Source organism: Talpa europaea, assembly GCF_964194135.1.
Source record: "Talpa europaea genome assembly, chromosome: 1".
In the NCBI taxonomy this organism is placed as follows: Eukaryota; Metazoa; Chordata; class Mammalia; order Eulipotyphla; family Talpidae; genus Talpa; species Talpa europaea.
The window spans coordinates 93,414,139-93,438,135 of NC_140073.1; the positions used below are offsets into that span (position 1 = coordinate 93,414,139).

Here is a 23,997-nt window from a genome sequence, read left to right on the forward strand (position 1 = left end):
AGAGAAGTTTCTTTTTAGCTCTTCTGCCCATTTTTTGACTGGATTATTTTCTTTGTTTTTATTGAGTCTCATCAGCTCTTTGTAGATTTTTGTGATCAGTCCTTTATCATTAGTGTTGGGTGCAAAAATGTTCTCCCAGTTGGTGGGGTTTCTCTTTGTTTTTTAAACAAATGCTTTCTTCATGTTTTTCCTCTTCCTCCGCTGTGCCTCAAAATGGCATCTGGACATATTCAAGGGTTAAAAAATATTGAGTTATCAGGAAGGGGGCACCAGGTCTCTACAGCTGGGATCTTGTGCTGGCCTCTGGACTCCACAACAGTGTGGCCATTTGGGGGCCCAGGCCATCTGTTGAAGGAGAGAAATCATGATACAGGTATTGGCCTGATCCCTTTTCCAAACAAAAGCATTGCACTGCATTCCTGCTTATGAGCTCCAGTTCACCAATTTGAGCAATGCCCAATGACAGGGCAGAGTAATGGCGGTCATGATGCCATGCAAGTGATAATCCCTACTGGTTTGGCAATGCCTAGCAGAAGGTTTCATACTGCTCACTGACCATCTAGAATCCAGAGAAGTGAAGAAAATAGAGGATAAAAATAAAATGCTGACATTCATGAGTTTGTTTGACTCAAACTTCCTGAGTACTTAGTGAAAAATATTGGGTTGGGTTTTCAAAGGGTTCGTATCTTCAATACACAATAAGGGTAAAAGCCACTGTACAAGTCATGTAATTATTCAGACATGTTGTCCTGACTCTGGCAGGGTCTCATTAAGTCACCTGGTCAGATAAGAGAAAGCCCTCTTCCCAGCCTCTGCTTCACTAGCTCCCACTGACCCATTCCCATCTTCTTCCTCCTTTGAACTTAGTTGTCCTCTTTAGCTTAGTTGTCCTCCACTCCAGCTTCAAGGGGCTATGATTTGAGGCATATTTTTGAGATATCAGTGTCCATCTACCATATAGTCTATATACACATATATATACATATATATAGTTAATTTTAAACTTCAAGGGATTACCCAAATTATAATAATAATAATGGCTAACATGTGCTGAGTTCTTATACTGTGATTAACATATTTATAGATGTAACCCCTTTGGCAACATTTGGAAGTTGATAGTATTTTCTCTCTTTCCACAGTTGAGGACTGAGGCATGAAGAAGTTAATTTGCTTTTATGTAGTCATAAAGGTAACAGAATGAGGACACAAACCCAAGCATTTTAATTCTAGAGCTGTTTTCTTAATCAGATATAGATGCATAAATACAGTACATATACACACATGGATGAATAAATGGGTAGACAGACACTGACATGCCTGGAAATTTCAAAGGAAACAATATTGAAAATAGACTCTTAGACCTTTGTATGAGACAAGGCATTTCTGAGTCCACCTGGTCCAGTGGTTGTAACACTGGACTAAATCCTCTCCAGGGAGCAAACTCAGGGAGTAGCATAGATTGGGGGAGCAAGACAGTGGGAATTCCAGCAGAGCTTTGAGCCAGGCCCTCTGGGGCCACAACAACCTGAACAACTCTGATTTTTATCTGTTTTATTTATTTGGATTCTGTGTAAGATCTTTTTTAGAAAGAATTATACTACTAAAAACAATCTGAGATTTACTGTTATCCAAATGATAACTCATCAAAACTCAGAAAACTGAGGTCCAGCTTCATATGCATCACACTGCAAGATTATAGCAAATGTGAATCAAACACTCTTCTAATTCAAGCGTGGAAAATATGAACACCCAAAGGTGACTCAACCCAAAGGGGGATGACAAGGATGAAAACCTTTCTTGTTACGATAAATAAACAATCCTTTACTATTAAGGTAAATGTGACTGGAAAAAAAATTTCAAGGGCTTCTCATTCTGTCATCTTCCCTCTGCTCCTTGATTAGTTTTTCTGTGATTTACTTGAGCCTTTTATTCAAATGAGAGAACTCACCAATAGTCCTACGTCTGATGCCATGGCCCAGGACTACAGAATAGAGCAGAGAGACTTTTGCAGAAAGCCTCATGCAAGCTCAGCTGTGCCATCTCAGGTATCAAAGAAGGATTACTTTACTGGAAGAGAATTCCTAATAAGTTTCACACAAGGTATGTAAGTATCAAAGTTTTAGTGTAAAAGTATATGTGTATAAGTATAAATATTACACTGCAAGGAACACATAAAAGCAAAGTTGTCTGACTGGCTGTTTAAATAATTCAAAGCAGAAGAGCAGAGGGTCGTGAGATAATAAGTACACATACACACACACACACACACACACACAGAGACACACCCCTGGATCCTGGCAAAAATCTCTCAAAACCCTTGTAAATTCCTAAGTGATAAGAGCTTTAGGTGCATCTTTTGTTCTACTGAAGTGACTCTGGATTGGCTCCTGATTGGCTCCTAGATGGGTGTGGTGACCAGAGAAACCAAGCCATAATTCAAATCTTAGGACTTTCTGCCTTGCCCCCAACTTCATTTCTTCATAAAGGGGAGAGGGACTGAAATGGAGTTAGTAATTTAACTAAACTTACATGAGGAAATGTCCATAAAAATCCCAATAACATAGGTGGGTGCACCCCAACACCAGAGCAGAAGAAGTTGCTGAACTCAAGACTTTCCCAGACCTTGCTCTTCATCTGCATCCTTTTCCATATCCTTCTGCAAACTGATGAATGTGTTTCCCAGAGGTCTGTGAGCCAATCTAGCAAATGACTAAAATCCAAGGAGGAGATAGAGGGAACTTCCAATTTGCAGGCAAGTCAGACAGAAGTTTTGGGTAACCCCAGGATCTGTAGTTCGTGACTAGCATCTGCAGTAGAATGGCAGCCATCTTCTGAACTGAGTCCTTCACATGTGGAACTTAATACTCTCTCTCAGGTTTATCCTTACTCAGGCAGAAAACTATGTTTTTCCTAATTCAAATATGTACCTTAGTAGAATCAAGTTGCAGGCTCAGAAACCTGAGGTTGCTGTCATAGGCCCAACAAGAGGGACTTAGTCTCACAGGAACAGACTTACATGATTCATCAAACACATGGACACAGCACAACTATTAATTAACTCATGGTGAAAAATTTCTCTCAAGTAAACAGAGTCATTCACATCTACAGAGTATTGCTTTCCTTCCCCTTAAGCAAGTTATACACATAACAGCTGATCAATATATCTTTTTGGAAAATCAAATTGTAAGTAGAATCATTGACTTACAGTAAGAAACAAAATTCCCCAGGAGCCTGAATGATAATACAGTTCTAATCAGTACACTTCTTTACTCCTTTACAGGGAGTAAAGTGGCATGCACAGCTTGCCAATTTATCTGAAAGTTGCTGAAAAATTACAGAATTAGAATTGATTACAGAATTAGATATCTAATTACAGAATTAGATATCTTAAGACTCAAGAAGGGGGGCCTCCCCGGTGGCGCAGCGGTTGAGCGCTGGGTTGCGAAGCTGCCCACAGCCTCTGCAGCGCCGGTTCGATCCCCGGCTGCTCCCCGGCCACCGGAGGAGGGTCCCACATGGCGCGCAGACCTCTCCTGCCGCCCGCTGCTCCCCTCAGCAGTGTACTTCAGTCCTTCTGCCTGCTCTGCTCCCCCCTCTGGCTCTGGTGAATTCTCTCACCCTCCCGCGCTTCTGACTGTACCCAGTGCATGTATAAACAAAAACAAACAAATAAATAAGCATGCCTCTAAAAAAAAAAAAAAAAAAAAAAAGACTCAAGAAGGGAAGGTTAAGGCCTGTTCATGTAATACTGGGTTGGGACTGTCAGGGAAAGCATATCACTTAAGTGCACTAACCCAAATCCCTCTACCCTTGATGAGGTTGAATAGGCCCTGCCCTCCCCTGCCCCTGATTCCCCTATAATTCCACAGCTAGACAGGTCTATTCAGATGCACTCAGACTGTTTTCCCCTTCAGATTATTGCTCTCTCATCAGCCTGGGAATGATTCTAACTCTTTTTGCTTCACATTGTCCAAGTCTGCTCTGATCATAAGTACTGATTTTAAACTTTAAAGCTTTCAAAAGTGGTGTTATTTGCCATTTCCCGTGCGTGTGTGCTATTTTTGGTGGAGGAAGAATAAAGGAGATGAAATATACTATAGCTTCTGGGTAACTACAACCCATGTTAGCTAAAATGAATTATTTCTTCTCTAACTACTTCTGTAAATTTTGAATTTCATGCAGAGAGAATATGCCTATTAAAGTAAGATAAAGTGTCTTTCATGAGAAAATCATTAATATCATTCACATATAGACTAGTATTGCTTAATTATAAATCAATTCCATTTTCCAGCTCTTTGCACAATTTTAAAAGTGTAATTTTAGATGCCTAGTGAGATTGAAAGTATTCTGTTGACATATTATATTAAACATACAATAAATGTTTGTGCAAACAGACAGAAGAACAGATGTACCAATATTCTTTGAGCTAAATAAAATAGATCACTTTTCATAACTTCATGTCATATGCCGTTTCTACCAAAATTCATTCATTCATCTTGGTGTCTCAAACTCAATCTTCCACACTAAATATAGCATATGCCTAATTAGATGCATCTTACATCACATTTATTTTAGCAAATATCCACTAGTGTATGTGGGGTACATATATTCTGCATCTAGATTTCCCACTAAGAATATGTACCTTCTCTTTTTCTATAATAAGAAGAAGTATAACCAAAATATCACAAAGGCAATAGAGAGTCCAGCAGATGGACAAAGAAACAAAAATCCCTTCCTGGACACAGTAGGGTGGAGGCCAGTGAAACTCTATCTGAAATTGCCAGCTCTGGGATTGCTCCAAAAAAAAAAAAAAAAAGTCTACATAGAGCATGCATTCCAGGGATTATAGACTCATTTTGGCTTATGCTCTTTAAAAAGGTCTACAGCTGCATTCAAAATATATCCAGCTCATCTGTAGGCCTGAGCACTGACACGAAGCCAGGAGCCCCAGCTGGGACATACAGGCAAGAATCAATTTAAGCCTTTCTGGCAAGACATGGAATGGTTCATTATTATGAAAGTTAAAGAAGGATACCAGACTATGGAGAATGGGTGTTTATCTTTCCTGAGTATTAAAATGACGTTAAATTGACAGATGAAAGTATGTAGCAGAGTCTCAAAAAAGCTATTGTTCGCAGTGGGTAGATGCTATTTTAGCCTAACAATGAAGACTTAGTAAAAACAAATCAGGGTTTCAAGGTCGAAGAATTCCTGACTGTACCTTTGAGAGGAGAAAGAGCACCTTGGGCTTCAAATTGAGACTTAAAGAGAGAAAAAAATGTGCTCACTTGTAGAAACCTCAGCATCGGTGAGGCAACAAGGCTCCCCAAGTTCTTACTATTTCTAAGTAACTACTTCCAAGGGAGCTGATACTGTATTGAAGACCCATAATTCAAAAGTAAAAATGATAGAGGAGGGGAATATTTAAAGCCTGCAATCGATTTTATAAGTACCAAGTGAAGTGATCTATAAATATAATTGTAATCCAAAATGTGCCTATTCAGGTTATGAGTGTTTTACGAGGTGTTTCATGTAATACTCCATCTTGGCTTTTAAGGCATTTCTTCCCATTAACAGCAACCAGTTTGGGATTCCTGGGACACATGCAGTCATCTTTGCCCATGCATTTAGCTCTTATTGTATTAAGTTTTCCTCTCAAGAAAACTATGTTTTGTTCATTTGTGGCAGCAGAAAAAATCTCAGGCATCATGCCATGACATTTTTGATGTCAAGTTTTCTAGTAAGTGTGACATTATTTGCATTATTTTCACCATTTTTCTTTGTCTTTGAGTGGATTTATTGTTATATGTTTGATTATTTTGCAGGTGAGTTTGAATTACACTGTTATCCTATATAATAAGAATAATAGTGTTAATATATAACTTTCTCAGAATGAATCTTGTGTGAGGAGGCCCTATGCTAAGCACTTGACATGTATTGATTTATAAATCCTCACACATCCTAGGAAATAGACTTGATTATTATCCTCATTTTTCTGATGAGGAATTTAAAGCACAAATTAATTAAGTAATATACTGAAGATGACAGTAAGTGGCAGAACTGGGATGTTTTGTTTTTGAGGGTAGTACAAAGCAATAAAAGCTAAAAATCACTGAACAAGAGGAAGAAACAGCTATTTTCTCATTAATGAAGGGAAAACACCTTATCAGGGTATGACAACTTATTTTAACAACTATTAAAGTTATTGTATCTGACTTAATGGCATATTGTGTTGTTTTAGTCTAAGTAGCTGTTAATTCGTGAGCTCAAAACATATAACCTAACAAAACATTTACAGGATCTAAAAGTTAAAAATTTTTAAATGCTGATGAAAAAAATCAAAGAAAATTCAAATAGATATGCCATTTTCATACATTAGAAAACTCAACATAATAAAAACATCAGTTATCCCCAAATTGATCAATAGGTTTAAAAGAATTTATATCAAAATTCTAGCAAAGAGTTTTAATAGACATACACAGGTTATTCTAAAATTCATATGGAAAGACAAAAAAATATATAACAAAAACAACTTTGAAGCAGGTAAATAAAATGGAAGTCAATCTATTCACCACTATGTCTTACTATCTAGCTGCAAGAATCCAGTACTGGTGGAGAAAAAATCTCAGAGATCCAGGGAACAGAATGGAAAATCAGAATGATTCACATAAGTATGCTCAACTGGTGTTTTATAAAAATGCAAAAGCAATTCAATGAAGAAAGAAAGTCTTTTCATCAGATGGTACTGGAGCAATTGGACATCCATAGACCAAAAAAGAATAAAAGAAACTCCACCTGAACCTCATATTATATGCAAAAATTAACACAAAATGGATCACAAACTTAAATGTAAAACTATAAAACTTTCAGGAAAAACATACCAGAAAATCTTTAGGACCTAGAGCTAGGGAAACAGTTCTTAGACTTGACAGCAAAAGCGTAATCCATAAAAGGAAAAATGAAAAATTGGACTTCAACAAAATTAAAAATATTTCCTCCACAAAAGAAGACTTAAGAGGATCAAAATACAAGCTACAAACTGAGAGAAAATATTTCCAAAATACATAACAAAGGATTAGTAGCTAACCTACAGAGAGAATTCTCAAAGTTCAACAATAAAAGAATAAGCCCATTAGAAAATGAACAGAAGATATGAACAGACATTTCATGGAAATAGATAGATAGAATAATATCTATCAGTAATATCATCAGTTACTCATGATAATGAGTAATTAGAAAAAAATTACATTTAAAACTAAAATGAGATTAACAGTATATACTTATCAGAATGGTTAAAATGCTAATTGATACAGCCTCTCCAGAAAACTTTTTGGCGGTTTCCAAAAAAATTAAATTAAAATCATGTATCTACTAATCATATGCCCTTAACAATTACACTTTGGGACATTTACCCCCAAGAAATGAAAACTATGTTCACACAACAACCTGTAAATGAATATTTACAGCACTATATTCATAAAAAACAAACACAGGAAATAATATAAATAGCTTTCAATGAGTGAATGATTCAACAAACTGATACATCCAGAGCAATAAAACAGTACACAGCAAAAATGGGGGGGGGGTGGACAATGATAACACGGAACAATTCAGATGGATCTCAAGGAAATTATGCTGAGTTTTGCAGGGGGAGAGGAGAGGCAGCCAAAGATCATATATATTTGTTTTCCATTTGCATAGTATCCATGAAATATCAAACTTAGAAAAATGGAAAATATTGGAGGTTAGAGAAGGTAGGGGAAACGATGGACGTGGCAAAGTAGGATAACATGAAGGAGGGAGTTTTGTGGTGATGGATCTGGATTGTGGTAGTTGATACACAAATTTACATATGATAAAATTTAATACAATTACTCACACACAGACACAAGTCCATGTATCTTTATTGTACCAAAGTCAACTTTTCTGGTTTGGGTATTGTATTTTAAAATGCCAGTGTAGAAAATTGGGTAAAGGGTATCTGAGACCTCTTTTTCTTTTTCTTTTTTTTTTTTTTTTGGCAACTTCCTCTGAATCTACAACTATTTTGAAACAAATAGTTAAAACACGCAATGTTTTCCATTTAAATTATCCGGAATTACTTTTTTTTTTTTTAATTTTATAGAGGCATGTCTTATTTATTTATTTATTGTTTGTTTGTTTGTTTGTTTGGTCTATACATGCACTGGGCACAGTCAGAAGCGCGGGAGGGTGAGAGAATTCACCAGAGCCAGAGCAGGGAGCAGAGCAGGCAGAAGGACCAAAGTACACTGCTGAGGGGAGCAGCGGGCAGCAGGAGAGGTCTGCACACCATGTGGGACCCTCCTCCGGTGGCTGGGGAGCAGCCGGGGATCGAACCGGCGCCACAGAGGCCGCAGGCAGCTTCGCAACCCAGCGCTCAACTGCTGCGCCACCAGGGAGGCCCCCGGAATTACTTTTTTAGACTATGATGATTCATCCCTTTAAGGACTTTTTTCAGGCGTAAATTACCTTTGCAAAACAGAGGAAGATTGGACAGATAAAAAGCTGTCCTTCTCCTTTGAACAGACTGTCCCCCAGAGGGGTTTGGGATTAGATGCAAAGTACATTATGTGCTGGATTTCCTTCCTGCATCCTCCATAGCAACTCCTACCATTCTGATACTCAAGAAACCAAGTTCTATAAACATCAAGGAATTTGAGGAGAAAATAAGTGACCAAAAGACAACAGTAGAGACTGAGAAATTTCAATATGCATTATGGTTTTCATTAAAAATCAAAACTACATCTTATGAACTTTTTAGCAAATTAAAAAGCCCCTTTTTTAACAAATTAAAAGTTTACCATCTGCAAAAAATTCACTTATAAATTACATTATACTATATTGCTAGAAATATCTAGAGATAGAGATATAAACACAGTATATATAGATAAATCTAAATCTATACACTTATTGGCATAAACCAATACAGTTTTTACAAAAACCTCGTCAGACCTCACGACCAGGAATAGAGGCTTAAGATGGAAAGACCTCCGAAGAGTTTCTGAAAATGAAATGTTGAAAATAGCTACTCTTTGGGTAGTGTTATGTGGATACTACTATGCTTTTAACAAACACCATTTGAAAGATTTGACAGTAAATGAGTCAGAAACATACAGATCCCATTTACTTTCCAAGTTCATGTGACTATAAAAATTGAAGGAAATTTGGCAAAACTCATAACCCTTTCTCAATGGTTTGGCATATGCATAAACATCAAAATGTGTATCTTGATTTTTCAACTATATAGTGTAGTTTCCGGACGGATGGTTTCAACACTCACAGAAATTTAAAAATAACATACTGAAGTCAGAGACCATCTACCTCTTTCATAACATAACTAAGATGTCTGTTGAAATATTGTGTGAAAAGCAGCTTGTTCCTGGAGTTAGCTAAGGAAGCAGGTGATGGTTCGGCCATTCCAGTTTATGTACTTCCATTATGGCCGTGACTCAATGTCATCTATGCTGGTTCGCGATGTCCAGCATTCATTCTGTTTCTTTGTCATAAAATCCAAAGCTCTCCACCATATGGTGTCATTTTTGAAATGTTAATCTAAGTGGAGCTTGTGATGCCAGTTAGGCTCCCAGCTGGTCTCTGTATTGGCTATTTCACAGACATTAGCCCTGTTTTGAATTAAACTAAATTAGAGAATAAAATGAGATATTGTCATGCAAAAGCAGGCAACATTATTTGACATCTGCACCATCTCTGAAGGCTTTATTGAGCGGATATTTTAAAATTTAAACTAGGAAGAAAAGACCATTTAAACAATAAGTTAGGGCCAAATAACCTACTGGTATAGTATCTTCTCTTTCCACACTCCATCTCTATTTGGGTCAGAGACTAGGGAAGAAAACAATTTTGTCGAACATATTTACAGATCCAAATCTTCAGTTTTGCCTGGCTAAGAAAAGAGCCAGTAAGAGGTATGTAGGTCAGAAATACACCTGCTTTTTATTCTTACTGACATTTCAAAGGGCACTATTTAAAAATCAGAGAAATAAATGACTAAAAGGAATTAACCCTGTTTTGCATAACAATTTAGCTTACTGTGTCCTCAAAGAATGGGGCTTTGCTAAAAACCACAGGGGGTTCTCATGACTTAACAGTTTTCATTCTCCTAAGAACCTAGACTGTCCTTTCCCTGAGAATCTGTGTTTATCCATGGCAGTCAAGAGTGTGTATCAATGTGTGTTTGCACATACACATATAGGTGAGCATGTGTACACATTCACACACATAAATGCACATGCATATATGTCAGATGTGTTCATGTATACATACATATAAACAATTACTTGCTGGAAAATCAGAAACATTCATCTCTGTAACTTATTCAAGGGGTAGGCCTCGAAAATGACTTGATTTGGAGTGCTAAAAACTCCTCCCACCATCTCTCACTTGTAAGAAATGGGAAATCAAAGGTCATTAAAAACTCTTCTGCTGTAACATGGATGGCACTGGAAGGGATCATGCTCAGTGAAATAAGCCAAAAAGAAAAAGAAAAATACCGGATGGTCTCACTCATAGCAGGAATCTAGAAAACTTAAATAAGGGACCAGGAAAATGAATAACTATAAGAAAGTGAAAATCAAAATCAACAAAAAACTATGAACCAGAGACACTTTTTGGGGGGTGGGGGGTGGGAGGGGAGGGATTGGGGTCAGAATGGGGGGGTTGCAATTGTATGGGGAATATAAAAATAAAATTTATTATTAAAAAAAAAAAAACTCTTCTGCTGTAGTGGCAGAGCTTAATTACTTCCCAAATCCCCAGACCTGGGGGAAGACTTGGCTGTGAGAGAGAGATTGGCCCATGGTCCCAAATCATGTGGATTAGGGTGGTTTCCCACAGGGCGAGTGGATATTTGCCCCAGGAAATTTGCAAGAGACTCTCAAGAGACTCTCAATAAGGTAGACCTGAGGTCAGGAGGGCCAGGAGAGGATTTCAGTAGGACCCTATAAAGCTTTTAACTATTTTAGAGAATTCCTTTATGGGTATTTGTTTTCTTTGGGCAGTATTACATTCTTTCCATGTAAAACCCTTTTAATGGGCCCCAAACTTTCAGTGATATCTAGTGGATCCATTCAACTGAGTATTCTAGGGGTGCAATGAGAAGTAATGGAAGATGAAACAAGCCATACATTTACCTCTCCCTACATCCTTCTTCCCTTCTACCCAAACCCTTGCCTCCTCAAGGAGCCATGCTGTCCTGAGTCCCAGGTTGGAGCTGAAAATAATTGGTTAGAGGCTGTTTGAACTGAAGAGGTGAATTTCCCCCACCTCCAGCCCCACCCCCACAAAAAGCATTTGTTAAAACCCTAACCATCAATGTATAGGTATAAGTTGGGATTGGGGATGGGGAGTTGAGGAGGGCTTTGGAAGGTGGATTTGATTAGGTCATGAGAGAGTGATCTTCAAGATGGAAATCATGCCCTTACAAAGAAAAGGGAGACTTCTCTCTCCTTACACATACAAATATACACATACCTAGGAAAGACTATGTGAGCACACAGTGATAAGTGAGCTGTAAATGAGTCAGGACAAAGGCTCTCACCAAGAACTGGCTCTACCAGCACCTTGATCTTGGACTTTCCAGTCTCCAAAACCTTGGGAAATAAATGCCTGTTGTTTAAGCCACACAGTCAGTGGCATTTTGTTATAGCATCCTGAGCTAAGACAGACTATAACTCAGAAAAGAAACAATGGTGCAATTGATTTGATATCAGATTTAATATAATCTCCTTCTTTTCCAAATATACTATCGAAATAGTGACCTTAAGAACTGTGCAAAATTGGCATTTAGGTTAGGCTAAATGACATCATTTTCCAGGTGCCGATTGTACTAGTCACTTCGCTTGCATTATATTTGAAGAGCAATGCTCACAGTTAGATATACTAATTTGCCTCATTTTACAGAAGAATAAAAAGATACAGAAAGTAGTGAATCCCAGATTTGAAGCAGGTGGCCTGACTCCAAAGATTGTACATTCAGTCACCACAAAAGTTCAACCTCTTTCTGACTTTCTCTGAGTTATAATTGCTAGTTGATTTTCTTCCCTTGGGTTTATATTCTCTATATTTTTTCCCAGAGGCTAGAGCTTTCCAAAACTCAATCCCTTACTCTGAACCCGTCCTTCTCTGCTCCAGCAGTATGCTGTGATGGCCTCTCATTCCAACAAATAGAGCTAACATGGTCTGGCCTGAATAATTGTCATTAATTAGTATCAACCTTACAAATTAGTATCAACCCTTCTGATAAACAGTAATATTTTTTTCAAAACCTATGCTTGGCGCCTGTCCCCATGGAAGGAGGATATTCCCACCGCCTATGGCAATCAGACGGAGCTTTTGAATTTGATTTGTTCAATGAAATGTGAGTAGAAGGGAGATGTTTCTCTTTCAGGTGGAAGTGGTAAGAACAATTTGCACCTGCTTCACTGGGCTTTTTTTCCTCTGTGTGAGCAACTGGAAATATTCACAAAGGTACTCCACCATCCTGTGTCCCAGACTGAAAATGATGTGGAACATAACCTCAGCCAAGCCATTAAGGATATGGAGCATGACCAGTAAAACAACTACTTTGTTGTTGTAGGTCACTAAAATTTTGGAATCCTTTGTTACTTCAACATAAACTAACCTACCCCTGCTGATCCAAGTGGATAATCTGCATTTCTAATACTGTCCCCTGTGGCTATGCAAGCCCCATTTCACTGTACACCTCTGCTTCTATAGCAGGGGCCAATTTGTCTACCACAGCACATTTGTCACTGTCTGAAGACATTTGGGTTGTTACATCTTGGAGGTGTTACCAACACCTAGTAGGTATAGGGCAGTTATGCCTAGACATACGACAATGCACACAGCCTCCACGCTCCATAACAAAGAATTATCCAGTCGAAAATATGAGGAGTGTCAAGGTAGAATCCCTCTTCCACACTACCCACCAAAATGATTCTATTTATTGGTGTATTAACAAGGAATTACTTATTTTTATGGAACAGAATGCCCAAGTAATTATAGCTTCAGAAAGATAGGTTAGCTCTGAATATGTTGGTTTTTCGTTCAGTCTAACAAAATGTTTAATAGGAGGAAGTCCAAGGATGGCCCAAAAATATTATCTTGATTAGATGAGTATGCTCTTCCTACTACCTTTGCTGCCATTCTTGGTATTTTAGCTGTGAACTCATCGCCACAAGAAAACTGCTGTTCCTCCAGTTATACACTCACAGCCCTAAACACACACACACACACATACACACACACACACACACATTTAAGCAAAGATGCAAAGGCCAGAGTAACCACATCTTATTCATTTTATGAGGAAAGCAAAGCTTTTTCAAACACCCTTCAGAAGACATACACTTGAGATCTCATTGGTCAAAATTTTTTCACTTAGTATCCCAAGTGTCAAAAGAAGTTAGGAATGTGCATATTTAGTTTTCCCAATCTCTAAGGTAGAAAAAGTAAGAAAAATGACTGGGAATTAGTGTTTAGAGAGCAATCCACAGTGTCTTCCTTTCTGTAGGCTGTCAACCAGTTATCACAAACTCATGCCATGAGTGAGTGAAGGAGAAGATGACACACAAGATAGCTGTAAAGCCCGTTGCCAGGGCTCCATAAGCAGTTTTGTAAAATGAGAGGAAAAGACCCTCCCTTTCTTTTTAATGTTCCTTCCAGGCATTGCAGTGATTATTCTCCTTTTTCATGTTCATGCTAAACCCTACTACCTGTCTTGAGAACTACATAGCTTCCCAAGATACACCTATAGAACCACATGAATATAGGTTTTCCTAGCATATCTTAGCGTAGATTCTAGAATGATGAGGGAGTTGACTAACCAGAAATTAGACTTTTGGGATGGTAGTCTGAAAGACTGGCAGAAATACAAGAATCACATTCTTTGACCTAAAATGAATTAAATTGTTGACAATGGCTTGTTCTTTCATCTCAATTCTCACTGCACCCCCACATCAGCCTAGTAAGTTCTCCTAAAGGTTGTACAGTCTATGACTCAGTCAATAGGGGCACTATGTGTGTGAGAGGATTTCTAATGGAAAACTCATCCACATGGAAATGCAGTGCAAAAGCATCAAGGAGCACAGACGATGCATTATGATAACCTTACTTCATTCAAATCAGCAAAAGTGCGTGTCACAGTAAATTAAAAATGACTAAACATTAGCCTTTTTGCCCATTTTAAGTAATATTCTTTAATGACCTTAAATGAAACAGAAAATTAAAAATCTGTGAGATGAAAAGAAGTGCAAATTGCAATACTCAGATATGGTATGAAGGCAGCATGAAGTTAATAGTCATTGCTATGTTTAGTGCACTGATGGAAAAAATGAGTTATTATAAATTCTTTTTGATGATACAATGTGAATGCTATTTTTGAGCTTTCTTTTCATTCTAAAGGAAGAGCCCAAGAGATAAACAAGTAGTATACAGAAAAGAAGTGATTCCATGTGTGGGCAAGGTCATATATACAGGACTTGGTACATGAAACATACATACATAGTACTTAAGTTCTTCCAGATTTGACTATTGCAATGATTCCTTACTGGGGTGATGGTCTTAGATACCAGTCTGTAAGTAAATGGAAAGTCTTATGCTGCACACAGTTAAACAAATAAAATCTGATTTGGATAGCATAATTCTAAGTCATTCATGTAGTCAAAATGAATTTACCTATCTCAAAACTGACTCACTGAAATGAAAACATTAAGAGATCATTACATCATTCTTTGGTCTAGGAGGCCACTTGGGTGCTGTAAATAAAAATGACACTGATGATTAGAAAATGTGATTCAGTCTTTGCCGCCACCCTTGATTTCCCAGTATGATACCTTGGACAGATATTTCTCTCTCTCTCTCTCTCTCTCTCAACTTCATTTTCTTTCAAAATTTAAGTTATCTGTTGCTGCATAACAATTTACCCCCCAATGATAGAAGGTTAAAACAGCAATTTTACTATCTCAACAGGAATTCAGTAACAACTTATTTGGGTGGTTCTGGCTCTGAGTCTCTTGTGAACTATTAAGATGTCCATGGCAATATTCGTCTTGAGATTTGACTGACCCTGAAGAATCCAATTTAAACATGATGTACTTATATGGCTTGCAAATTAGTATTGGTTATGGGACAACCCTCCCCACCCCATGGACTCCCCATAAGGTTGTTTAAGCTCTCTCACATGCTAGCTAGCTTCCTCCAGAGCAATATGTATAAAATGACTTTTTAAATGGCAACACTCCACAATTACTAAACTTGTGTCATCCAAATTCCATCATATGGCCAAGAATGTAGACACTCAAATCGGCTGGTCAACTAATCAATGAGTGTGCATGTCTATATATACATGTTTTTAAATTAACTTTAGTTTTTCAAAAGTATGCATGTACCTGGAATGTTTATATAGGTTTACATAGAAAAAAAATGTCAATGACATACCCTGTTCCCATACTTCTCAGAAAAAAAACACTTTCAATAATTTCAGAATATAAACCAACCCATACAAATAACAAAGGTGAACTTATATTTCATAAAGTTACAATTTAATCATAATTTACTGGTTCCCTAATATTAGAGCTTTAGCTCTCCTATACCATATTCCAAGCCCAACTCCCAGAGTAATATATTACAAATTAAGGTAAAATGATTTATATGATTCTAATAATATTGATAAAAATTTGGTTCACAGGTAAGCTATAGAGTATATTATGTAGCTTTCTAAATAATGATACAGATTTTATTTGGGAAACAGACTAAAACCTCAAAAAATTCTCAACGTTATGTGATGGGGAGAAATTAAAGTTTGCCCAGTTTGAAATATTTGTGTAGTCTATGATTCGCAAGGTAGCTAATTAATGGTCTTCTCAATTGTGGTAAAATATGCATAACACACTTTCCCATATTATTTATTTTTAAATAGGCAATTCAGTGGCATGAATTACATTTACACTGATAATGTAACCATCACCATCATCCATCTCCAGAATTTTTTCACCCTCTCCAACTGAAACTCTGTACTTATTCAACAATTACTACCCATTGTCTCTTTCTTCCAGCCCCTAACAATCATCTTTCCACTTTCTGCCTCTACGAATTTGACTATTCTAGGTATCTCATACAAGTGGACCCCACAGTATTTGTCATTTTGTGGCTGGCTTATTTCATTTTACATAGTTCATTGATGGTTCATTGATGTTGTATGTAGCATGTATCAAAATTTCCTTCCTCACTGGAGTTAATAATGAGGAAGGAAATTTTACTTGCTTAATTATCTATAATTATCAATAATTCACCCCTAACTATCCCAAATGTACAAAATTTCTCTTATTAAAGTTTTTAAAGCCTGGCAACATATCAGTTTAATATAGATATTTTTGTATATGGGGAGACATTGCTCTTAGAGCCCTCTGCCTTTCTGTTCCTCCCTATAGGTTTCTGCACAGCTGTTATCTGAAAATTTCTTTCACAATCATCCTGGAAACCTCCATTGCTCCATCTCATGTTGGGTCCCCACAATTCCATGCATTTCCTTTCTTTTACTTGCTTGTATTGGTTAAGTGCATTATTCAGTCGCTTCTTGACAATTCTTGTTTTGTCCTCACACTTCAGTTTTAATGTTACTGAGAACAGAATTCTAGGTTTGAAATGCATTATCTCAGAATTTTGAAGACTTGATTCCACCATTTTCTAACCTCCATTATTAACTGTTACAGAGTCCCATATTAGACAACAGGATATCATTAAATAATTTAAGATGGGAAATGCCATGGTGGTATCTATTTAAAATAAATTACATTGACTACTATGCAAAGCATATAACTAAGAAGTACAGAAATCAGTTGAAAGACTAGTTGAAGTCCAAGGTAGACATAACAAAATCTGAACTAAGGTAAGAGCTGTGGAGATGGAAAGAATAGATGAATTTCAAGAAGTGTTTAGGAGACAATATGAGCAGGTATAATTGTTGATGGTCTAATAGGATTCTCAGTGTCTTGGCAAAAACAGTTAAAGCCCTGAATTAGAACTAACAACTAATAGGTATAGTTAAAAAAAATTGAGTTAGCTCCTTGTTAGATGATAAATACCTCACCTCTGAAAATATTCGCGCAAAGAATAAAGGAGTATTTGTAATTATTTTGGCTTATGAATCATTGAGAATTGGATAGACAAAAGCTTCATGTGTGCACATTTGTATCGTACATTTACACATATATTTTAACCTTTAAGTCAATCAGGTCAAGAGAAAATGGACTAATTGACTCTTACAAGGTGTATGGCAGAGAGGATTCCTGCACTGATTACAAAGTAAGATCAATAACCTGTAATTAATTCCCAACTTCTCTTCCATAATTCTAATTATATAAGTAATAAAGTCCTGTCTATTAGCTTCCCAGCACCAAGAATGCCTTGCCATTCTGATGTTAATTACTTATCTATATTGATCTCCTTGAGGGTAAGGTCTTTCTTTTTCTCATGTTGATATCCTTGTCACGAGCATAAGTTACATAACAAATACTGTAAAATATTCCTCTGCTCATTGCAGCACTACTTACTACAGCCAACTTATGGAAATAACTAAATACATAATGACAGATGAGAGAATAAAGAAGATGTGGTGTATATACACACAATAAAGAACTAGTTAATTGTAAAAAATAAAAAGATGAACTCTTGCCATTTGCAACATTGATGGAAATGGAGGGGATAATGCAAAGTAAAATAAGACAGTAAAAAAAAAAGAGAAAGACAAATACTAGATGTTTTCACTCACACATGGAATATAGAGAGAAAAACAAAGGGACAGATTAAAAAAATAGAAATATGACTATAAAATTGAGGCTACCAGAGGGGGAGGAAGAAGCTGGAGAGCAAAGGGGGAGAAGGATCAATGAGACTTTGATGGAAAACTACGGGTACCTAGGTCGTGAGTGTGATGTGGTATCATCCATATGAAGTGGTGTGAACCTATACTCCTAAGTCATCTATAGTGTTGTGCCAATGTTACCTCAATAAAAAAGTAAATATTGTGAAATAATATAAAGCATAGGGAAACCCAAGGAGTATAGCCTGTATCCTCTAACAACAAAGTTTGTTCTCTTTCCTGTCCCTGACCACCACCACCACATTACCAAGAGAATTATATCCAAGTCTCAAATTGAATTTTGTGTCCTAAATGATTTAATATGTCTGTGAGACCCCTGAACATACTACTAAGATGTTGTGTGAATATGGTTTGGGATTTTGAAAGAACTTGTGATACCACCAGTAGATTTTCCCCAACAACAACAACAAAAAACCCTAATCCTTTGCTTTGCTTGCTTCTGAGGAGCAGTGTGGTGAAACAGAAAGATGATAGGCTAGAATTTGGGAATACACATCCAAGCATTAATATACTAAGTCAGTCCTATGGTTAATTCTTGTTCTCTCCATAGGCTTGAGCTTTTTCATGTGTAAATTAAAAGATTTGATTGAACGTTAGTAGTGGATTGACTTTTCTTGGGACCAGCTCTGCTTAGTTGGCTAGAACTGTGAGACACACTGTGTAGAGAAAGATTATGCATCTGAGCCCAGACTTAGGACTGAACAGCACCTATTTGAGCAGCAATGTCCACTTTGGAAGGGGCAACACAATGCCTTGCTTCTAAAGTTCCTTTCAGTTTTAAGATACTGTGACTAATGTGCCTTATTTTTCAGACCACTTGCCTTTCCTTGTTTCTTTTGTATCTCTGAATGTTTCATACCCCACCCATTTTAATGAAAGACACTACAATTGGATAGAAACTCTAAAAAATCTTATCAGATCTATTATGTCAGCTCCTAAATTCTATAGTCCTACTTACTTTTTTCAATTGTAGAGTTGAATTGGCAACCCACAAAACAAATGATATTTCCAATAACTAATTTCCAGCTATGGGGAAATAGGCAAAATAAAATAACTCAGCATAGCATATTGTATTAGTTTCCTAGGGCTGCTGTAACACACCAGGTAGCTAAAACAGCAAAAGCATATTCTGCCACAGTCCCAGACATTACAAGTCCAGCATCAATGTGTTGGTTCCTTCTGACAGGTTAGGGGAAGGTGTTTCCTTTCCTAATGCTAGTTTCCTCGACATTCTCTCTCCCTAGATTCATCCTCAGATCTCTGCCTCCATAGTCACATGGCCTTCCCTATGTAACTGTTTTTCTAAATCTCTCTTCTTATAAGAAAACCAGCCATTGAATTTAGGGCCCATATCCTAATCCATTATAACTTCACCTTGTAACAATTACATCCTCAAAGACACTGTTTCCAAATAAGGTCACATTCACATATATCAGAGCGTATGACTTCAGCATACCTTTTTGAAGGACATAATTCAACACACAACTCATACCGTAGCAACTACTTCTTCTCTTGCCAAAAATAAATTACTAAATCATGACATTCACCTTCTTACATATCTTGATGACAAAATTCTATAATTATTATGTCCATACCACTATTGAATTAAAATATCAGACTACAGTAAAGCAAGTTCTTATTTGTAGGTTGTTACATAAAATGTCTATATGTACATAATGTATTGAAAAGCATTTGTATAAAGAAACCATATGTTTTATAAGAAAAATAAAGCTATAAAAATATAAGCTGATCATAACTATTAATAATAACAGCACCAATAAAAATTTAAATTATTTACAATGCTTTGTGTTTTTCAAAATAAAAATAAATATAAGAAAAGACATGCTTTTTAATATTGATAATAAATATGGGTTTTGATTTTATGTTTAGTCCTTCTAAAATTTTTGGCTAGTCAATGATCAAAGATGTAAACTTCTCCCTCAAAAAGGAAAAAATTCCTTCAGTGATGCTCAAAGTAACTTTATGTGATAGACCAAATAAAGTTTTTAATGTATGTTAATGTTTTAGTGTATTTTAATATTATATGAAAAACAGCCCTTATTATGTTATTGCTAAATAGGTTGTGGTGAAAACAGAGATGAGAGCAGATATTCAGTCTCAGATGAACCTACAAAACTAGAATCAAAAAAAGTAGTGCAGTAAAAGAAGCCAAGCCAAACATGAGCCAGGGGGTTGAAATGAGACCGAAGCATGCATTATTTCACAAATCTACAGGGACATCCAGAGCTAAGAAATGAAATCTGTGGTCAATGGAGCATGCAACTTCACTACTTCCACCTGTCTTTAGTTGTGTCATTACTGCAAATTAAATAATTCAGTTGAAAGCTAAATCATGCTCCACACTAGTTACAGAAACTCTTGACTCCAACATGTGGCATATTTAATTGAGTTCTCTTCCTCTACAAGTCAGAATATCAGGGAGTTCAAACCTAAGTCTCTCAGACCTCTCTGCCCCATTTATGAAGGATGACTGTATAGAATCTGACACAACTGACTTTTTAACCACAAAGGAAGGAAGTTTTGTTAGGCCTAAGAAAGCAAAACCATCTGGTATTTCACAGCTGTGGAAATATTATGTAACTAATTATTTATGGAGGTACCTATGAATTGGTCCTGTTATATCCCAAAAGATGCTGTACAAGCAGACTTTCATAGAGACTTCAGATCAATAGCTTCTAAATTGTTATCTGGTTCAAGATTTTTCTCATCAGAATGAAGAATGGGAAAATCCTGCTTTCATTAAGGAAACATAGAAATGTCACCCCAGTTTATTTAGAGGCAGGAGAGAGGGCATGCCTAAGCGGGAAAGTAATTCTGTCAGTCATTCCATAACTTTGGCCTTTGAGTTCCATTAATCAAAGGAAGTGAAGGAAATATTTTTTTTATATTGTTTAAATCACTCTTCCTTTTTGTACAATGTATGCTTTCTCCTCTCAGGTGTAGTCCCTGTATAATTCCCACCACCAATTCACCCTTGAACACTTGTGTTCTTCCCTCCCCTATTTTGAACCCTCTCCCCTCTTACTCCCTTGCAGGATGTCTCTGATTAATAGTTGCCTGCTAATTTTGTTTTTTAATTTATTATATCTTTTTCCTGACCCCTTGTTTGGCTCCCCTATATTCCTCCTATTAGCAAATCCATCTGTAGTGGCAGGCTGGCACAGAGCAGGTTTTCTATGACTGGAGCAGACTGGGTAAAGGAGAGTCCTGGAACCCTTGGTGGCTTTCTCAGGCTTTTATTGAGCTTTTACATGTAGTGTAGCAACCAGGTACACAGCAGGCTGGGGTCCCAGGGGGCCAAGAGGCCTGTAGGCCTCCAAGCCCCAGGCAAGTCTTCACTCTGGGCTCCCTGGCCTTCTTTCTCCCCTTCTCTCTCCTGCCTCTCTTGGTGGATATATCAATACTCCAGGCATGGCCCACTGAAGTAAACAACACAACTTATAACGATGTAACAAGTGCAGGTGCTGCCATCAGGCAGGGTAATCCTAATGGCAGGTGGCCAGAAAAGCCTGAAAATCATTTACCTACACCGCCCGATATTTTTCTTTTTCTTTTTGGCTTATTTCACTGAGCATGATCCCTTCTAGGTCCCTCCATGTCACTGCGAATGGCATGAGTTTATCTTTTTTTGATTGCTGAGTAATATTCCACTGTCTTCTTGATACAGTCATCTATTTTTGGGCATTTGGGTTGTTTTCCATAGCTTACCTATTGTAAGTAGTCCTGCAATAAACATAGGGGAGCAGGTATCCTTTTGAATTAATGTTTTTGTGTCCTTTGGGCAGATTCCTAGGAGTAGAATTGCTGGATCGGATAGACACTCCATTTTTAGTAGTTTGAGGAACCTCCACGCCACTTTCCATAGTGGTTGGACTAGTTTGCATTCCCACCAGCAGTCCAGAAGAGTTCCTTTTTCTCCATATCCTCACCAACATTTGTTGTTTCCTGTTTTTCTTTCTTTTAATTTGTGCCATTCTCACCAGTGTAAGGTGGTATCTCATTGTGGTTTTGATTTGCATTTTCCTGTTTACAAGTGATGTTGAACATTTTTTCATATACCTGTTGGCCATTTGCATTTTCTCTTTGGAGAAATATATTTTAGCTCTTCTGCCCATTTTTTGACTGGATTGTTTACTTTGTTTTTGTTGAATCATGTCTGCTCTTTGTAGATCTTTGTGATCAGCCCCTTATCAATAGTATTATGAGCAAAACTTTTCTCCCAATCAGTAGGGTGTCTCTTTATTTCGGTTAATGTTTCTTTTGCTGTACAGAAGATTTTAATTTGATGTAGTCCCAGTTGTTCATCTTTTCCTTCACTTTCTTTGCTTTGCGGGATGTGTCTTTAAAGAGGTTACTGAGATGTATGTCATGTAGTGTTTTGCCTATATTTTCTTTTATATATTTTATAGTTTCAGGCCATATGTCCACTTCTTTTATCTATTTTGAGATGGCTTTTATGTATGGTGTGAGGTAATAGTCTAGCTTCATTTTTTGCATGTAGCAGTCCAGTTTACCCAGCACCATTTATTGAACAAACTGCACTTGTTCCATTGCATATTATTTGCTCCTTTGTCAAAGATTAGTTTTCCATAAATATGTAGGTTTATTTCAAGGTTTCCTATTTGATTCCATTGGTCTGTGTGTCTGTTTTTGGTCCAGTACCATACAGTTTTAATTATCATGGCTTTGTAGTATAGTTTGAAGTCTGGGAGTGTGATATCTCCATTCTCCTTCTTTTTAGTCACGAGAGCATTGGCTATTTGAGGTTTTTGTGGTTCCATATGAATTTCATCAATATTTGTTCTATTTCTTTGAAGAATGTCATTGAAATTTTTATTGGAATAGCATTGAATCTGTAAACTGCTTTCAGTGGGATGGCTATTTTGATAATGTTAATTCATCCAATCCATAAACAAAGGATCTTTCCATTCCTTTGTGTCTTTTTCTATTTTTTTTTAAATAATAAATTTTATTTTTATATTCCCCCATACAACTGCAAATGCCCCATTCTGACCCCAATCCCTCCCCTCCCAGCCCCCACCCCCCAAAAAGTGTCTCTGGTTCATAGTTTTTTGTTGATTTTGATTTTCACTTTCTTATAGTTATTCATTTTCCTGTTCCCTTATTTAAGTTTTCTAGATTCCTGCTATGAGTGAGACCATCCGGTATTTTTCTTTTTCTTTTTGGCTTATTTCGCTGAGCATGATCCCTTCCAGCGCCATCCATGTTGCTGCAAATTGCATGTGTTTATCTTTTTTGAATGCTGAGTAATATTCCATGGTATATATGGACCACATCTTCTTGATCCAGTCATCTATTTTTGGGCATTTGGGCTGTTTCCAAAGCTTAGCTATTGTAAATAGTGCTGCTATAAACATAAGGGTGCAGGTGTTCTTTGGAATTGATGTTTCTGTGTCCTTTGGGTAAATACCTAGGAGTGGAATTGCTGGATCATATGGAAGCTCTATGTTTAGTAGGTCCAGAAATCTCCACACAGCTCTCCATAGTGGTTGGACCAGTTTGCACTCCCACCAACAGTGCAGAAGAGTTCCTTTTTCTCCACAACCTCGCCAACATTTGTTGTTGCTAGTTTTTTTAATATGTGCCATTCTCACTGGTGTAAGATGGTATCTCATGGTAGTTTTGATTTGCATTTCCCTGATGACAAGTGATGTTGAACATTTTTTCATATGCCTGTTGGCCATTTGCATTTCCTCTTCAGAGAAGTTTCTTTTTAGCTCTTCTACCCATTTGTTGACTGGGTTATATCCTTTGTTGTTGTTGAGTCTCATCAGCTCTTTGCAGATTTTTGTGATCAGTCCTTTATCATTAGTATTGGGTGCAAAAATGTTCTCCCAGTTGGTGGGGTTTCTCTTTGTTTTTGTTATTGTCTCTTTTGCTGTGCAGAAGCTCTTTAATTTGATGTAGTCCCAGCTGTTTATCTTTGCCTTCACTATCACTGCTTTGGGTGATGTGTCTGTAAAGATGTCTTTGATATGCAAATCACGTAGTGTTTCACCTATATTTCCTTCTATGTATTTTATGGTTTCAGGTCT

The 23,997-nt window shown here is 37.1% G+C and overlaps 1 pseudogene across 1 annotated transcript in view; it reads left to right on the forward strand.

The window, feature by feature from the left end:
* Positions 1-12,877: 12,877 nt before the first annotated feature.
* Positions 12,878-23,997, forward strand: part of LOC311185301 (trafficking protein particle complex subunit 4-like) — a 72,716-nt pseudogene continuing 61,596 nt past the window's right edge. Inside the window, exons 1-2 of the transcript in view lie at positions 12,878-12,941; positions 20,001-20,071. The product of the transcript in view is annotated as a trafficking protein particle complex subunit 4-like (transcript). The remainder of the gene's footprint in view (positions 12,942-20,000; positions 20,072-23,997) is intronic.